The 16,999-nt window shown below is 41.8% G+C and overlaps 1 protein-coding gene across 1 annotated transcript in view; it reads left to right on the forward strand.

Moving 5' to 3' along the window:
- The first annotated feature begins 324 nt into the window (after positions 1-324).
- The window catches only part of arhgap35a (Rho GTPase activating protein 35a), a 57,969-nt gene continuing 41,294 nt past the window's right edge, over positions 325-16,999 (forward strand). The window contains exon 1 of the mRNA XM_065959966.1: positions 325-1,020. The gene's annotated coding sequence lies outside the window, so the exon portion shown is untranslated. The remainder of the gene's footprint in view (positions 1,021-16,999) is intronic.

A 16,999-nucleotide genomic window follows, 5' to 3' on the forward strand; every position in this document is an offset into this window, starting at 1 on the left:
AGTGTTTTCACTTCTACGTAAAATCCCCAACTTTAGGTCTTAATAAATATATGAATCAAATATTTTTTTTTACACAAAAATGCTAGGCCTTAATGTTGCCTATTTTCTATGTAGCCTTTATCTCTTAATTTCACGACGTTTATGAAAAAAAATGCATTAAATGGGTGTTTTTCCCTGTAATAGTCATCGTTTAAATGTTGAATAGTGATAATCGGCGTCACTAAGCAATAGTTTTCAGTGATAGTGTGCGTGTGTTGTAATTGTGTCTCTGAACCACTGGGCGAGTCTCTCTCTCCCACTCTCTCCCACTCTCTCTCTCTCTCTCTCTCTGTGTGAATAGGAGGGGAGATGCTGGATTCAGGAGTAGGTCCGCCATTATTGGGAAGCTGAAAAAAATAGACTTAAACACACCGTCACACATTAAGCTTGTACGGGGCTTTACAGTAGAAAGAAAAACACAGCGGGGGTTCGACACGCTGTTGGACACTAAACAGCGACGCGTAACCTAATGATGGCAGAGGCTGTTTATCGCGTTTCAAACGGACTCTTTTATTTTTTGACACAACAAAGGAAATAATATTGGTCAAAACAACGTGGTGGCTGAACCAAGAAGGGGGAAAAACACACCGAAACAGCGCTTTCCGACGCCTCCTCCTCCTCCCCCCCCACCTTTCTCCTCTCGCCTTGCCGTGGTGAAAACTGGAGTTTGAGCAACATTTTTTTTTCTTTCCTGACGACAATTTGGTTGCTTTTGCCCCTCTCTCATCTCATTCAGAGACAGAGAAAGAGCGATATGAACCTCGTTTCTGAAAACTTCAGACTGGTGGAAGCGACCACGTAATGTTGGGAGCAGTGTGCGCAGCAGAGCCTGTTCGCTGAAACAAAAGCGGAAAAATAATCAATGTGAGTGCTGGTGGGAAGTGTTTTCGTCTGTTTTTTAAAAAAGTCTTTCACCGGCTGTGAGTCGCAGAGAGAAAGAAAGGAGTGGACGAAAAGCTGGGGACAGAGAGGAATGCTATGGTATGTAGCATTAACTCTTCTTTTACAACACATTGTACAAGTGAATGGACATTTTAATAGACTAAACAAGGCTTGAGAGGACATGGCAGTAAGGGCTATTTTAATGCGTCAGCTTCTTCCTTCATTCTACTTGGGCTAATTTGAAGTGCTGTGAATATGAAGAAACTGGGAGTCAACCTCAGCTCCCTGAGTGCTGCTCTGGTTAAAAGCCTTTTATTGTAAAAAAAATATATATATATATATTTCCAGTGAGTATGGCTGGGTGTTTAGAAAATAAAACCGGTTCCTATATGCAGGGTTGCTTTAATTGCCCTGTGCAATTTTAAATGGGAAGTTTGCAGAGAGAGAGGAAAAAAAAAAAGGAGGTCATAATGGATATTGTCCAGACACATTAAAACTGTTTAGCCTACATCAACACCTGGAAAACATTTGTCATTGAGAAACTCCTTGAATGTAAGTAGTTTAAAGGCTTGCAGTGTTTGGGTTGGACTCACAGGAGGACTGAAGCTACAGTTTGATGCCGCGTCTGCATGTTTTGTTCTTTAATCAATGTGCGGATAAACTCCTGTAAAATGAAAAAACTACAGCTAAGCAGGCATTTTTATGTTGTCTAATCTGTGCGCTTCACAGGTAGTTAACTATCTGTAACATTTTTAGCTGTCCAGAACAGATTTAGGTCATGACATCAAAAACAACTTTAGTGAGGAGTAATTATTTCGCCTCTCATTAAATGTCCCACTAACATCAAAGCTGCATGTACAGGGCTTCCTGGTGGCACAGTCAGCTAATGCGCCTTACGCCCTGTAGGGAGGTGACAGGATGTGCAGTGAATGTCTCGCCATTTTTCCACCAATTAGATATCTCAGGTGGAGATATTTAACTCGCCTCTGTTGATGCTACATGTCTACCACTCCATGTTGTAAGATTAAATTCAGAGTATGATTTTTAAGGGTGATAATTCTCCTAAGTAACTCTCCTACCAGTGTATTTCTGTGCTAGAATAGTCACTGGTGTGTCACGGCTTACTGCCACTGCAAAGTGGTCATCATCACCCTGCCAGCCACTCCCTTTCTGTCAAGAGTCCTCACACTGGACTTAAGTTCTTTCATTTTAAAAGTGATTTTTTCCCCCCTCTCCTACCTCTGGATTATGATGGTAACATACTTCACTTCAGAGTGAGATAAGTGTGTGAATGTCTGCGCGGGGTTGTAATAGGGCCTTAACACTGTGGGCTTTGACTGAGTGATTCTGACTGGTTATCCAATACCAGCACAGATATTGGTTTCCGACACAGCCTATATTGCAGTATACTGTATCGACATGTACACCAGTCAATGCACCCAAACAATACCATAATTTATTATATAAGCCTCACTTATTTGGGGTTCGTTATTGATATGCAATAATAGACAATTGCTTGGAATTGTTGGAGTGTGTGATTTTACTCTAAGCAAGCAAAATGCCATGAATCTGTGTTTTTCTGCCATTCATTTTTTTTTTTTTTTTTTTTTTTGCATTGTCATTTGAGGAGTACTCAGTATAGGCCAAAAGTCAAGTCTAAATATCTGAATCTGTATCAGGAATGAAAACATAGAATTCATCAACTCTTCTTTTTGATGCAGTTATCTTCCTTTGATCAGAATCAGCCTTATTTTATAGACCTTTCTATGGATGACAGACACAACACACACACACACTTTCCTGAGTAAGACGGTCTCTTTGGCTCTCAGGTAAAAGCATTAGCAGCTGTCAGCACTTCTGTTCTCTGCTTGATTGGGCCCTTTGCTGTGCAGTCACACCTCTTCAGGAAGCCTCCTTCTCCCCTTAATAGCTGTGCCATTTGCCCATGCAGGCTATCAGCATACCCACTCACCCCTGTCTGTCTGTCTGTCTGTCTGCCTGCCTGCCTGCTAACCCGTCTTGTTTGCCTGTCTGTGGTTGCAGAGCTCGTTGTGAGTTCCTGGGCTAGAACATGTTCCTGGGATTAGAGGAGGGCAGGCTTTGTTCATCAGGATGTAGGCCAGAGATGCGGATCCATGCTTTGATGAGGGCACTGTAACAGAGATTCTGTCCCATATTATGTGGACAGATAAACACAGGGTTTGGCACACGTCCTAACGGAAATGGTGGAGGGGGATATCTACTTCTCACATCATGTCTAATGATAGAAGTAAGCACTTGACTTCCCAGTAATCAAATGAGAGAGGTTATTAAGTACCTGAGCTGTACCTGTCTTTAAAATGCTTAAAACATTTGGCCAATCAGTGAGCAGGTTATTTTGATACTGAACAATTTAACACAACAATTTAAAACCCTGCAGCATACCATTATATTTTAATGTCAACTCAAGGTTTTACTTCAACAATCCACTGTTCCACTGAATTAAACGGTGGCCTCTCACCGTCTCGTTTGCAGATTTCACCCCTAGGTTACTTGTCAAGGTAGGGCGACTGAAAATGTGCCCATTGCTAAATCTCTCCTCTCTCCTGTATTACAGGAGAGGTTTGCTTGGGAGTCAGTGTGTAGCCTGTGTTTGATGGAGAAAGGAGCTAATTATAGCGGGCAGCTTTGGAGTTTGGTGGACCAGATTACAGTCACTTTCGTCTCAATGGCGGCCTTGTTCTAGTGGCCGATTATTAGGCAGAGAGAAGTGCATTCTGGGATGATTGTATCTGAATTTCCATTAGAAAGTGTGCCTGCCTCAGTTGAACTGAGGTTCCCTTCTCTCCCCACTGTTCCAGCTCTCTCGCTCATTACAGCGTTGCAGATGGAGACAGCCTGATATAAAGCCCTCTGTAGTGTGGCCTGTTCTGTTTTTGAGCCAGTGTCCTGAATAGATGAATTATGTTTGAGGGAATTAAACACAAGTCAGAAATCGTGGCTTTGCCCGATTTTGATTGAAGTGGATTTTATGTTGAAAGATATACTTCTAGTATTCCTGTGAATGAGGCCTTTATAACGAATGGTTCACCCAACAATTATCATTAAAATCAATCAATTCAAAAGATTGCATTTGCTCCATATTCCAATACAATGCTATTATGATATTGCTTTTCCAATGCTGATGCCCTCTTAGTGTATAATACTAGGGGAGAGTAAGGGCTTGAGTAGTGGTCATAGGGCTCTGATGAGATAGTTCTAACTAGACTTCATGTTTCTCTGCACACAAAAAGACTGACACTGTTTGGAAGCCTGGTGGCCACGGAGATGAAGGACTAGGATTTAAGCCACAGAGGAATGGTGACCTCTGTACGTGAGCGGCCCTGTTATGCTTTTCCAGCTCCAATTATACAACAAGGGAGACGAGGGTAATGGGGCTGTGGTAATTTGAAAAGGCTGTATAGAGGGAACATGAGGGGAGAACCAGAGAGAGAGAGTGACACAACAAAGTTGGTAGTCAGTTGGAGAAGAGAAAAAACGGTGCAGGAACTGGAGAGAGTAAAGCGCAAGCAAACGGCTGCCAGTTTGTGCTTCAGGCTGTGTTCCTGGTATGTGCCCTTTCAGCTTTGTGCTCAGGGATCAACCAATCAATGACAGCCATAAGTAACCCTTCTGCTTGGCTATTGGCCACAGCCGAATTCCATGACTCAGCATGTCCGTAGATAAGATGTTATGATTGAGTCACTGCCAGTGAAATTAGGCCACTGCCTGGAGTTCAATAGGTTGGACTTTAGTTGCACACAAAAAAGGCTTGCACCACCTTCATACAAAGCCAAAATGTTTTAAAAACATTTTTGGATTTTTTTTAATGGACAAGCCTTCAAAGAGATGTTTGTCATGCATGAATACAAACTCCATCAAATTGTCATGTTAAAGGTATAATAGGCTCTAATAGTTTTCCAGTGAGTCAGTGTTTACGCTGTCTGGGGTTTTAAAAAGCTGTAGACACTGCATGATTCTTAAACAAAGATGGACTGCCCTGAAATCCACCTACACACGTATTAAAGGACAACTTTGAGCATGTTTGGGCTCTGTGGACACATTTCCCACATTAACTCAAGACTTTAGTTTTCATTTTTGTCCAAACCTGTTCGCTATGACCATCATTAATCTCATTCCCCAAATATCCACACTTTATTCCCTAAATTGGAACCGGAGTCAGGAGGAGAAGTCCTTGTGTGTCATTGTTTGATTTTTCTCTGGAGATTCTCCAGTGTGGCGCCCCTGGGTTTCCTGTTGGAAGTCTACCTATGATTGGGTTGGTTGGCTGGGAGAGGTGGATAGGAAAGAGTAGAAGAGGAGAGCTGTGGGTGAATGATGGTGGAGGTCTGCAACAGTGGCTCCTTTTTAACTGATATAAAAATGATAAACCAACCAGCCACTTTTGCTAGAAACAGTTCCTTTATGCAGATTACAGTAAGTAATGTGTATGCTCTCTCCTATTCAGACCCCACTTGTTGGATGAGTAGAACACACAGTTTGGACTATTATCTTTGAAGAAAACAGGCTGTATGTTGAAGCTGCACCTGTTGTGTGCAGTAATGCAACAAAAACATCCTTCCTCACCTGCAGCTTCTCAGTTTCAGTCAAACTGTTCTTTAAAATCTGTATTTGAAAGAATATGGCCGATAACTTATTAAAGGCTTTATATGCGATTTTTTACACTTATAATAGAATTTCTACATATAATAGAAATCAAGTATATCCTCTGAAAATAACTCTGTGAGTAATGACTGTCTACAATGGGTGTAACACCCGAGTCCCACTGTCTGTGATGTTTTCCAAGTTTACGAGTCATATTTTCAGTTTGTTGACATCGTTAAGACAGCAGCTGACTCCTCCCCTCATGTATAAAAGTTGTTTAATTGAGGGACTAGAGAAAAGAAGAATAACATACTGTACTCACTGCTTCACTGCGTTTATAGATCACGCTCATTTCGGGTAAATTTACATGCAGTGTGAAGATACGAGCATAATAAAGATCGCTAGCATTAGCATGCTAACAAAACAATGCACTGCGAGTTGTTTTGGTTACATGCTGATGCTCAAGGGCGACATCTGCTGGATCAAAAAGCATATAAAGCCTTTAAGTAGCTGGATTTTTTTGCTTCATTTTTTAAACACTACAAATAATTGGATTACATGTCTAGAAGGCTTGCTTTGTTCCTGTTGTTGTTTTAATACAATGTTCAGGTTTACACAGTTTAAAAATAAGTGCTATGATTTAATTACTGAAATGGAGTTGACACAGAGTCATGTAAACATAATTTAATCATCAAGCTGTTGCAAATTTATGCACCAGTTCAAACTAGTATTTCTGTATATACTAGTTTTACAACACAGCAAAGTGTGCATATATTCATATATTAATGCTCATGTTAGTGCATTTTGATGCTGTTGAAACCAGATGTTTAGTTTGTGTTTATCGTGTTCATCATGATGTCTCTAGCATGCTGTTGCTGTCCAGTGTTCTGACAACTTTATTGGAAGTGTCCTCCTGCACCTGCAGGCTTCGAGAGAGTTGGAAAGTGGAAAGCGGAAAGGTGTTCTTCTTCTAATGTATATTCTAATTAAAGCTGGCAGGTTTAATCACAGACTGACAAGCATCAGATGAGAAAGAGGGGGACGGATGTATAGAGGAGAGAGAAGAGGGTAAAGGCCTGTAGAACCAAACAACTGGAGCTCTTGGGAAGTACCTCACATTTTCTGACTTTTCTCAAACTCTTCCTGAGCTCAAATCGATCGCTCTTGTTTCCTCTTTGCTTCTTCTTTTCTTTATTTACATTGTTGCTGAGTATTTCTGTTCCCATGGCCCCTTTAGATCCCTAAAATCCTCTGCCCTCACAGCACAGTGCAATATTATTGTCAGCTGTGGTTAAGGACACAGGAAGGGCACCACCTTGTCAGTAGATGTTTGTCTCAGATGCCACTTCAGGGGGATCTGGCCACCACTGTGGCGGCCTTTGGCGTCTCCCCAGTGAACGTTTGCTGACACTGTCTTTCCTACACATACAAGGACACACAGAACCCTGCACAAGTTACTTTCTTTTTTTTTCTTTTACAATGTTTGATTAGGTATTCTTAACTTGGAGCACGCCCCAGGCATTTCAACTTTTGCAGATGATTATATGGTTGTTATTGTTTAGTATTCATGGCTGAAGCAACTTAACTTTCAAAGTTTGGAAGTTGGTATTGTAAACGACTGACTGTTGATGTTGGTCATAAGAATGTACTGTTAATGCACAGCGCTAACGTGGGAGAAAGTGTCGCACGCAAACTAACCACTAGGCCACCGCTGCCCAGATTTGCTTATTTTTAGGTGCACTGTTTTTCGCAGTAGTGAAATCTCTCAGCGGTGGTAATACTCATAGAAGTTCAATACCTATAGATAGATAGACTTTATTTGGCATGGACATTACAGATACATTGGACGAACCAGATGCGTTGTTTAAGAATTTCAGTTTACTAAATCAGCACTAAAGTGTCACGATCAAATCGTGAGATGGGCGAATCGCCCCCAGCTGTGCTGTACACAGACTTAAACTGTATGTGACTAACTGACCTGTCCTCAACCTTATAACACACCATCGGAATGGTTTAGGCCACTGGGCAGCTGTGTGACAGTGGACATCATATCCTATGTATGGTGAGAAGATAAGGTGGCTTTTCATGACCATTTGTTATCACAGGCAGCGAGTCCCCGACACCTCCACATCCCTCATCTGGCCCAGTTCCAGTTTCTGGCCCAGGCCTGGGCTCATACAGGCCCAGGGCTGATGAGTAAGTACTGCTCAGCCTGCTGATGGTCGGACCTGCTGCTATCGATCGCAGCGCCACCACCTGTCATCCAGCCACCACTTAGCTAATGATGTCCATAGCATTGTCTCACAGCTGGGAAAACAGCCATAAAATTAGAGAATGGCGACTAACGGATCAGAGGGGAAGACGGATTCTACCATTAGAGCATGCAGACCCAAAGCAGTCTGAGCTAAGTCATACTGTTTTATGCTATCTAGGAATGGTAGAACTGCCTTTCTTGTAGTTCTCTGTGTGTCCCCCCACCCCCCCACCCCCCCCAGTCTTAGTCGGTCTGCAATAAAAAAAGACAGCCCACGATTTCTGACAGGCTGCCAGTGTCTGGTTCAGCCTGGTTCTGACCTTGTTACTCTGATTACTGTTCCTGTTGTTGTGTGAACAGCACATTTGATTATGATGACTAAATAATCTTAGTGATGAATCACCTTGAGAGAAGCCAGCTATGAAACCTGTAAAGATATATGTCCACTGTGCTGTTATTGAGAATTGTAAATACATTTAGCTCTGGGTTAGGGTTACAGGGGGGGGACACAGGTCATTTCTCTTCTCAGTGCCATAATTTCCCAGGATGCAGTGGGGGCCCCAAGGTCCATAGCTCTTACGTCAGAGTTCATTTCCTGTTGCAGTGCATGAGCAGCTCCTGAGGATCCACCATTTTGTTACGTTTCTGATGAGGACTGGAGAAATGTGTCTCAGTCCACCAACCTTTATTTAGAAGTGTGGCTTTTAGCTCTTCTAGCTCGTTGGATTTTATAGTTGTGTATAATAGTGGTGGATCAGCTGACTAAATCCAGAATAAAGTAAATCCCAAACTGTAAAAACATAAAATGCCTCACAAAATTTTTGCTAATGTCTCTAGTCTGAATAATATTTATAATTCATCATTTTTGGTTGTGAATAAGAAACGGCAAACCTGACTCTACAGAAATGATTTTGTTGCTGTGCTGACTCCCATGTAAGTTTTACGTTGTAATCATAAAAGTAAGTAAAACAAGGGGGAAGAATGTAAACATCTCTGAGTTGTTTTTGGTTTTAAGGGTTGTTCAGACAGAGGACGGCTCGTATTAGTCACAGTCATTGGAGAGGAGAGAATGCAGACCATTTTGCCCCAACGAGGGAAAAGGTTGTAGGGAATGCAGTTTGTCAGGGCAGGATGAACTGGGCCTGTTTGTAGCTTAAACTCATGTGACTGCCAGAAAGAAGAAGAGGGGGAGAGAGGAGATCTTCAACTGGACATCATTTTAGGCTGAACATGAATTTTAGGCCACAACAGGTTTATGTTGTCGACATAAGTAACTTTCTGGATGTGTTTGGGATTCGTTTCTCTCTTCAGGCAATGTTAGATTTCAACAGACCTTTTATTTCCTAATGACAAATTTAACCCTTTAAACATTAACTTTCCTAAATTACCTTTTAAAGTTGTGATAAAATGCTTCACATCAATAAAGTTATAAAATTTACTTTTTGTTTCTAGTAGAGGACAACCTCAAAGAATATTCAATCCTACATTTCCCATAATACAATTTAGTTCTGTAAAAAGCCCTTTGAGTAACTTTCTTTGTTCACAATGCACAAGCAGAGCTACAATGGTAAAGGTTTGGTAGTCTTCACTATAACATTGACTTTTTCGTCAAAATGTTTGGTAATCACCTTTCAAATCATTTCAGGTTTATCAAAACATTATTACAGGTTATACACCATTTATCACACACTAAAACTGAAACTTAAGATCTATGAAGAAAATCAAATCTCTAGATTTTCCTGTTGAATTAAAACAAAAATCAGTAAAACATGAACTATATATTATATAATAACTGATGATATTTCCCAGCCAACATAGAGACTGTCCCTCATATTAGTCAGGAGCTAATGGTGCTCTCTGTCACTGTTCGGACATGCCTGTTGTTCTGTTCAGGTCATGCAGTAAGTCCTCAAAGACGGAGGTAGTTAATCACCACCGACCCAGGATGACTTATGACATAATCATCCTGCAGTGATTGTGGTAAATGCTGATTAAGAATCTCTTTTGTTCCTAGTTGTTCATCATATCTGGTCAGTGACAAAGACTATAACTCACAAATATCTCAATCATTACAGACATGAAACAAGCTCAGAGACATCGTGGTTTTGTGTTTGGACTTGTCCTGTAACCTAGAGCTCATGAGTCAAAGATTATGAGACCTTTGGCTCTCTCTCTCTACATAGTATAATCCGAGGTAACTGTTATACGTGAGGGGATGAGCCGGCCGGCCGTCCTGGCGATGTAAACAAACTGAATATAGGACTCGGAAAACTCAGAAAGCATCACAGACAGTGGGACTCGGGTGTTACACCCATTGTAGACAGTCATTACTCACAGAGTTATTTTCAGAGGATATACTTGATTTCTATTACATGTAAGTGTGAAAAATCGCATAAAATGCCTTAAACGTTGGATGTAAGGTTATTGGAGGTTCATTAACGTGTGTATGTTTTCCAGGAAATTGGAAAACTGGACTAGTTTTATGACAACCTAATAATAACTTAACAGGCCAGGTACTAGTGTGTAGGCAACCGTCTAACACAAGATGTACACAATTAAAGATGTGAACATGAATTTAATGTTACAGGAGCCTCAAAAGATTTAACATCGTTGTAAAAGGAACCGGATCTTACAGCTTTTACTGAGCGTTTTACATTTTACAGCGTGTGCTTTACAATCTAATAATATGCATTTATGATTTACATACCTTGAAAAATGTGATCCAACACAGTAAATTACACAATGTTGGAGGAAGTAGCTTTTAAAATAATGATTTAAAACAAAGCATCAGTGTTTCAGGTCATTTCTCAGACACTATGTTGATCAGAGTTTTCCACAATGAGTGAAGCTTTTAAATTATTCTTATAATATCACTCTTATAGTAGTGACTGGTGATTACTTTATTAGTTTTTAGAGAGTCTAATGCATTTATTATCACTGCCACCTGCTGTGTATATATTGTGATAATGTGTATGTGTGTGCAAAGGAAATCATCCAGGAGTCAAGACACTGACACACTTTCAGACTGAAAAGAAAGAAACAGGAAGAGAAGAAATGTTAGAGAAAATAGTCTATCAAGGCCATCATCTTCGGTGTTGCCATAAACATGTCAGCTCATTTGAGTCATGCTGGTGTGATTGTAGGGTGCTAACTGGTTTGTGTGCTGTTCGTTAGAACCAACCAAACAAGTGTTACAGACTAGTTTAACCTGCCCTTGAAACGCAGCCTGAGGAACTATGCACCAGCATACTTTTTTGTTAAACCTCAAGCAAACTCTGTATAAACATACTAGAGTCCCACGTGCACATTGTTTCTGTATTCACGTCAAAACTATGTATGACACCATGTATGCATACATATCCTCTCCTTGTGTCCCTGATCTCTCACTGTTTGGCAATAATAGATTAGATTCTACGAAATTGTGCAACACTGAAATTTTCCACGTCCAGCGTTTTGAGCTCCACTGAGCAGAGCTTACATCTCTGGCCTTGCCTTTTCCCTCTCTCCCCTTCCCTGCTCCCTCAAGAGGTCAGAGTTGACAGGAGACATGGGTGGGTGATGTCAGTCCCCCTTGGGGTTTTTTTTGGAGGGGGGGGGGGGTGTTGGTCCTCAGGGGTCCTGTGAGGTTAGCAGCAGGAAGCGGTGATGGCAGAGAGAGGGAAGGAAAAGCTCGCTGTTGTTGTATTCTGTTTTCTCACACGTCATTGCCGAAGAGGGAGACACCGGATGTGAAAGGTTTTTATTTTTGCTATGAAGAGCGTGTGTATAACTTTAATCTACTTCAACATTTGGTGTGCTAGTAGGTTGATGGATTAAAACTTAAACTGTGATTCAGCAGAACTTTGCTGTTTTCTCATCCAGTATTTCCTTGCCTTTTCTACATAGTCATGATGAACAAAATGGGTTAGGATTTGATCATTTTTTTGGGGTTTGGGTGCATGCTAGGTTGTTGATTTGTTCATAAAGTCTATAATGTTGACCATCTTGTACCAAAGGTTGGTGAGAGCTGTGTGAGTCTGTTGTGCTATGCTCCTGGAGCTCCCTGATGATGTACAGCGGTAAACAGCCTCCACTGCTTGTGCAGCTGGGGCACACTTCATGGACCTCTGCAGTGAATGTAGAGAGGGAGGTAGAGAAAGAGAGACAGAGAGAGAGAGATGGGGTAGAAGGCAGACAAAGAGAGAGGGGAGGGGGGTGGCTGGACCGATACAACAGAGGAATGCTGTGAGGGCCTTCAGGGCAGGATGCAAACTGCAAAAAAAGTAAAAGCAAGTGCAGAGGAAGAGGAAGAGCAGAACAAACTGATTATAGATGACAAATCCCAAGCTCCTGAAAACAAAACTGTGCTAGCTGCGGTATCCTGAGGGTGGGAAAAGGCAGCATAAATGACTCTGAACCGATCTGCCGTATGTATTTTGTGCACATGTGTGTTGACTCTTTGTGGCCTCTCTTAAATTCAGCAGACAGAAACAGAAAATTTTTGCCCCTCCCTCCTCTGTCCTCCCTTCATCCTCTGCCCCGTGCTTGCAGACGGGCTCTGATTGGCTCTGAGAGAAAGCGAGGGATGAGGTTTTGTCGTGTAATCTGGCAGCAGATCGCCACTGATGGGCCTCTGTAGAATGGCTTTAGTAAATTACTGTTCCAGGGAAGGGCAAATCCCTTCTATCTGATAGCAGCTCTCTCTTCATCTCTCCCTCAATCCCAAGGCCTGCACTCTCTTTCTCTACACAACATCAGTCAGGCTTTATGTCTTCATACTACCTTCATCTCTTCTACCTGTCTTCATTTTCCTTTGTTTCCCCTTTTTTTTGGTTTAATACCTCATGTGGTGTAACTATTTGTGTGTGCAGCAGACCTGAATTTCTCTGCCCAGGGGCCTTGCACCTGGAGTGAATGAGATGGGTCGTGTCAGAGTAAGAGAGACACTCTGTGGATTTTGCTCCAAGGCTACTCATCGACATCAACGTTTTAGTGTGTGTGTGTGTGTGTGTGTGTGTGTGTGTGTGTGTGTGTGTGTGTGTCACACACACAGAGTCTACTCTATTCTCTGGTGTGTTTGTGCAGATTAACAGGATGGACCAGTTTTGAGGGCAGCCATGTTGCCTTGCCCATTCTGAAACCACACAAGATTTAATACAGTCCCTCTTTCCTCAGTGCCAGGAAGACAATATTCAGGGATTAGAGGGGATTGTTTTTTGTTTTGCATACCTGTGTCATATAATCACATTTTAGAGTGAGCGATACTGAAGAGAAGGGAGTGTTTTTGTTTACCTGTGACTGAGTGTATGTTTTTTTGTGTTGTGTGTGTGTGTGTGTGATTTCTATGTTACAACCAGATTCCACACCTGTTTACAATATTATGATATGGGCTTGTTGCATAGATTTCTCTTTTGGTTTCTAAAATGTGTTGATATCAAACCATTCTATACAGACTTGCAATGTAGAAATGTATTTCAACACTATTGTCAGAACTGTCTGCAGCTGCATGAAGCAGATGTCAAATAAGTGGGTGACAGTGTATAAATGTTGTATAATTCTTGAATCCATGCAGCCTGAGTACCTTTTCAGTTATATCTTTGCTAGAGCTGTTCAAAATCAACATCAGAAAGATCTTATATTAACGCCAGCTCAGAAATTCAGCTGCCTTATCGATATCTGTATCATCATCAGTCTGCAGAAGACATTAATAGACATAATAACTTGTGTGCATGTTACCCTCTTAAAACAATTCATGAAACCTCTTCAACCCATTCAGCAGTTCCTTTAAGCACCTTTTAATTATTGATAATTATCTGTCTAAGACCTTGCTGCTCTTAGTATGCTGGATTGTTCTGCTGCAACGTTACAATGTCTGATAATGAGCAGACTGTAGAGTCTGTTTCTGGCCTGTGTACCAATACTGATTAGAATGACTGGAGGATTCGTGTTTGGTGAGCTCCACCCTTCTTTATCGACTCTCTCCCCAGCTCTCTGAAAGGAAGCATCTGCCTGCCCCTCTGCCTCCCCGCCGATAACCACACATGCTCTCTCCCTCTCTCTCCACAGCCCACACTGCCAACGCTTGCGTCTGCTAGCTTTCCAGCTCGAGGTGATGTCAGAGCTTCTAATCTCTCTTGCATAAAGGCCATGCGAAGGGAATTTATGTTAGTCTGCCACAGGAAGAAAAGGCGAAGTGGAGAATCGTTTGAGCAGGTTGACAGATAAGGCTCTTGTGCTTTCTGTGTGGTGCTTTTTAAGCCATGTTAAGCTGCTTAATTAGACATAATCTACAGACCCCAGACTGAGGCGGAACTAATGAAGTTAAAAGACTCAAATCCCATCCTACCATCACACTCTCCTCCACTCTCCACACCATCACTTGCGCCTCGCTGTCTGATCACTATGCTGTCCTCTCAGCTGCCTACCGTCACACTCTCTCCTCCTCCTCCTCCTCCTCCTCGTGGAACACACTGCCCCTCCTCCTTACATCCAACTCTTTACATTTCAACACCATCAGTGCCTCTCATCGCATCCAGCCATCAAACCCTTTGCTTTAAACAATCATTGCTACATAGTCATCAGCTTTTATAATTGCTACAGTTCAGATTCTGAATTTACTTTATAGCTGGTTCATATAAGCAGAGGAAGTTCTTGCTTTGCTCCAGCATATCCTCAGAACAAGTGGAAATGTAGCTCCCCAGAAGTGGAAGTACTTTGTTTTTACATCAGTAAAACCTAGGTGCAGTAAATATTACAGTTTTGTTTTTTCACTCAACACATTAATCTTTACCGGTATATGTTTTGATTAGTTGTCTACCTCTAATCTAGGTGTTGATGAGTATTTAGTGGCTTATTAGTCCCATCGCAATAAAAGACAAAATGATGGAAGAAATTAAAGGAGTCAGAATGCTCAAGCTCTTAAAAGTTGTACTATATGGTGTTGAATATGAATGATTAAGAATCCTATATATGATATCAGTGATCAATTGTGCATGTTAAAGTCATTTTTTGGAAAGGAACCCCTTCTTGCCCGGTTCATGCTTGTTAAGCCCTAAAGAGAAGCAATCCAGCAGCACATCTAAGCTTACAGCTCTGTGATAAAGTTCCTAGAAAACAAGGCACATAAAACAAAAACAACATAATGAGGCCTTTCTGAGGTTGTACACCAATAGTCACTTCTGTGATCAAAATTCAAAAGGTTGAAGCCAGACTGAGAGCCCAAGGGAAGTGGTGAGTGTTATAACATGTAACTTGGCAGAGTCTGCTCTGTTTTAGCACATTTCCTTCTCTGCAGCCGCTCTGCTTCCACCCGGTTCCCCTGCCCTTGTTCCTAAGCCTTCTCTCTTCCTCATGGAGTAACAGTCAGTAACACACTTAAACTCTCCTTGTCCCACCATTGAGAAATCTGTGCCATGGCCATGCAAGCATATTTTACCTTGAGGTGGCTGTTTTATTCAAATTTCTAAGGTACAATACTCTTTGTTTATGCACCAGCTCTTGATATGCCCCCCTGTTGCTGCTTTGGCATGTTTACATATCCCTTTTATCTCTTGCATCTTGTAGGATCGGCTTCTCAGTCTTGTTTTGAGTTATCCCTGAAGCTGAACAGAAGCTATTTTCCTTCAACAGTGGAGTGGAGGGCATGCCAGCAAGTAAACGCTCATACTCCGTCCAGCTGGAGATTGCAGCTGACCATTGTTGGGTTTCATCATGCTCATGAATGCACTGCCTCACTTGTGATGGCCTGTCAGAGAATCTTTTCACCCCATTATTCCCCTGTCTCTCATTCATGCCCTCATTTAGCACCCCCTTCCCGCCCCGTTTTACCTGAAGTGCTAACAGCCTTTTTAGCTGTCAAACGTACGCTTTTCGGCTTATCTTGCGTGTACTAGTGAATATTAAAATGTATTCAGATGGGGGAAATATGAAAAAAAGACCAAATCTTTGCTATCAAAACCTTTTAGGTAACTTTATCCTTTTCATATTTGTACTCTCCAACTTCTTTTCTTTGTTCCCTTTTAGCCTCCTTTCATCAAAAACCTCTTCCCCACCTTTGCTGCCCAGTGTCATGGTGCTGTTGAGTCGATCTTAGGGCTGCTGAATTCTGGTCTTGCTTGATTAGCCAGTGTGTGATGCTGCAGGCAGCTTTGTTTTGTTGCTGAATGGGCTGTTCTACTGAGAGCACACAGGAGCCGACAAGGAGCAGGGGAGGAAGGAGGCGATGGAGAGGAGAAGGGTGGAGGGGGAAAGGAAAAGCCAGAGAGTGCTGGAAAAGCTAAGGGGGAAGGATATAAAAGGAGGGGAGGGCACAGTGGATAAATGAAAGAGAAGAAAAGGCTAGAGCAGAAATGAGAAAAAGGAGTGGACGGTGTGGCGGAGGAGACAGGAAAAAAGAAATGACCTCTCCTCCCGTGGAGAAGGAAGATAACTGCGAGTGTTTAGAAATGCTGAGGTGGACAGAAGCCATATCTTCCTCCAACACAGCACCTGCTAGTCTGCCGGCCCCCTCCCATTCATTGACCGACTTTCCATTGTGAATGCGGGTGTGCTTATGTGTGTCTTTTCTGCCTTTAGACATGTTTTTGTGTACATGTGCATACACATTATTATGCATACAGTTAGTATACCATTTTTTTTGTTTCAGCCTAGAAAGCAGACTGAGATTTTCTGCTTGAAACATGTTAATACTCAGACATACCAAATCCCTGAATCCCTGCACTGCACCACTTTAATACATGCATGCTATTATAGCTTTTCCTCTTTAATATGAAAGGGTGTTGGTGTGGTAGTTTCTCTACATTCCTGCACATACAGTCAGGGTTGTACACCAATTACAACTATAAACCAGAGACTGGGATAACATTGCTTTGACAGGTCCACTTGGTTGTGGGTGTGGCTGCTGAAAAGGCACATAGAGTAAACAAACAGCAGTTTATCATTTTAAGAAGTTACTATGTATTAAGGCCTGTAATTGTGGTCTACATACTGTTACATTACACATTTTAAAAATGCCATTTCAAAAGTGCACTCTATCAGTTTGTGAAGTAATCACAAGTTCTACAAATCATCCCTCTCTAACACATTGTCCTTTAATGTCCCTGCGTAAAGTTGAAAGGCTTTGGACCTCTTTCCTGTGCACATGTTAATACAGATACTTAGTTGCATATACTGGGCCAAGGAATCTCTCTAGCACTCTAATATTGCTTCAAACACAAATCCGTA

The sequence above is a fragment of the Labrus bergylta genome, chromosome 11 (assembly GCF_963930695.1).
Source record: "Labrus bergylta chromosome 11, fLabBer1.1, whole genome shotgun sequence".
NCBI classification, from domain to species: Eukaryota; Metazoa; Chordata; class Actinopteri; order Labriformes; family Labridae; genus Labrus; species Labrus bergylta.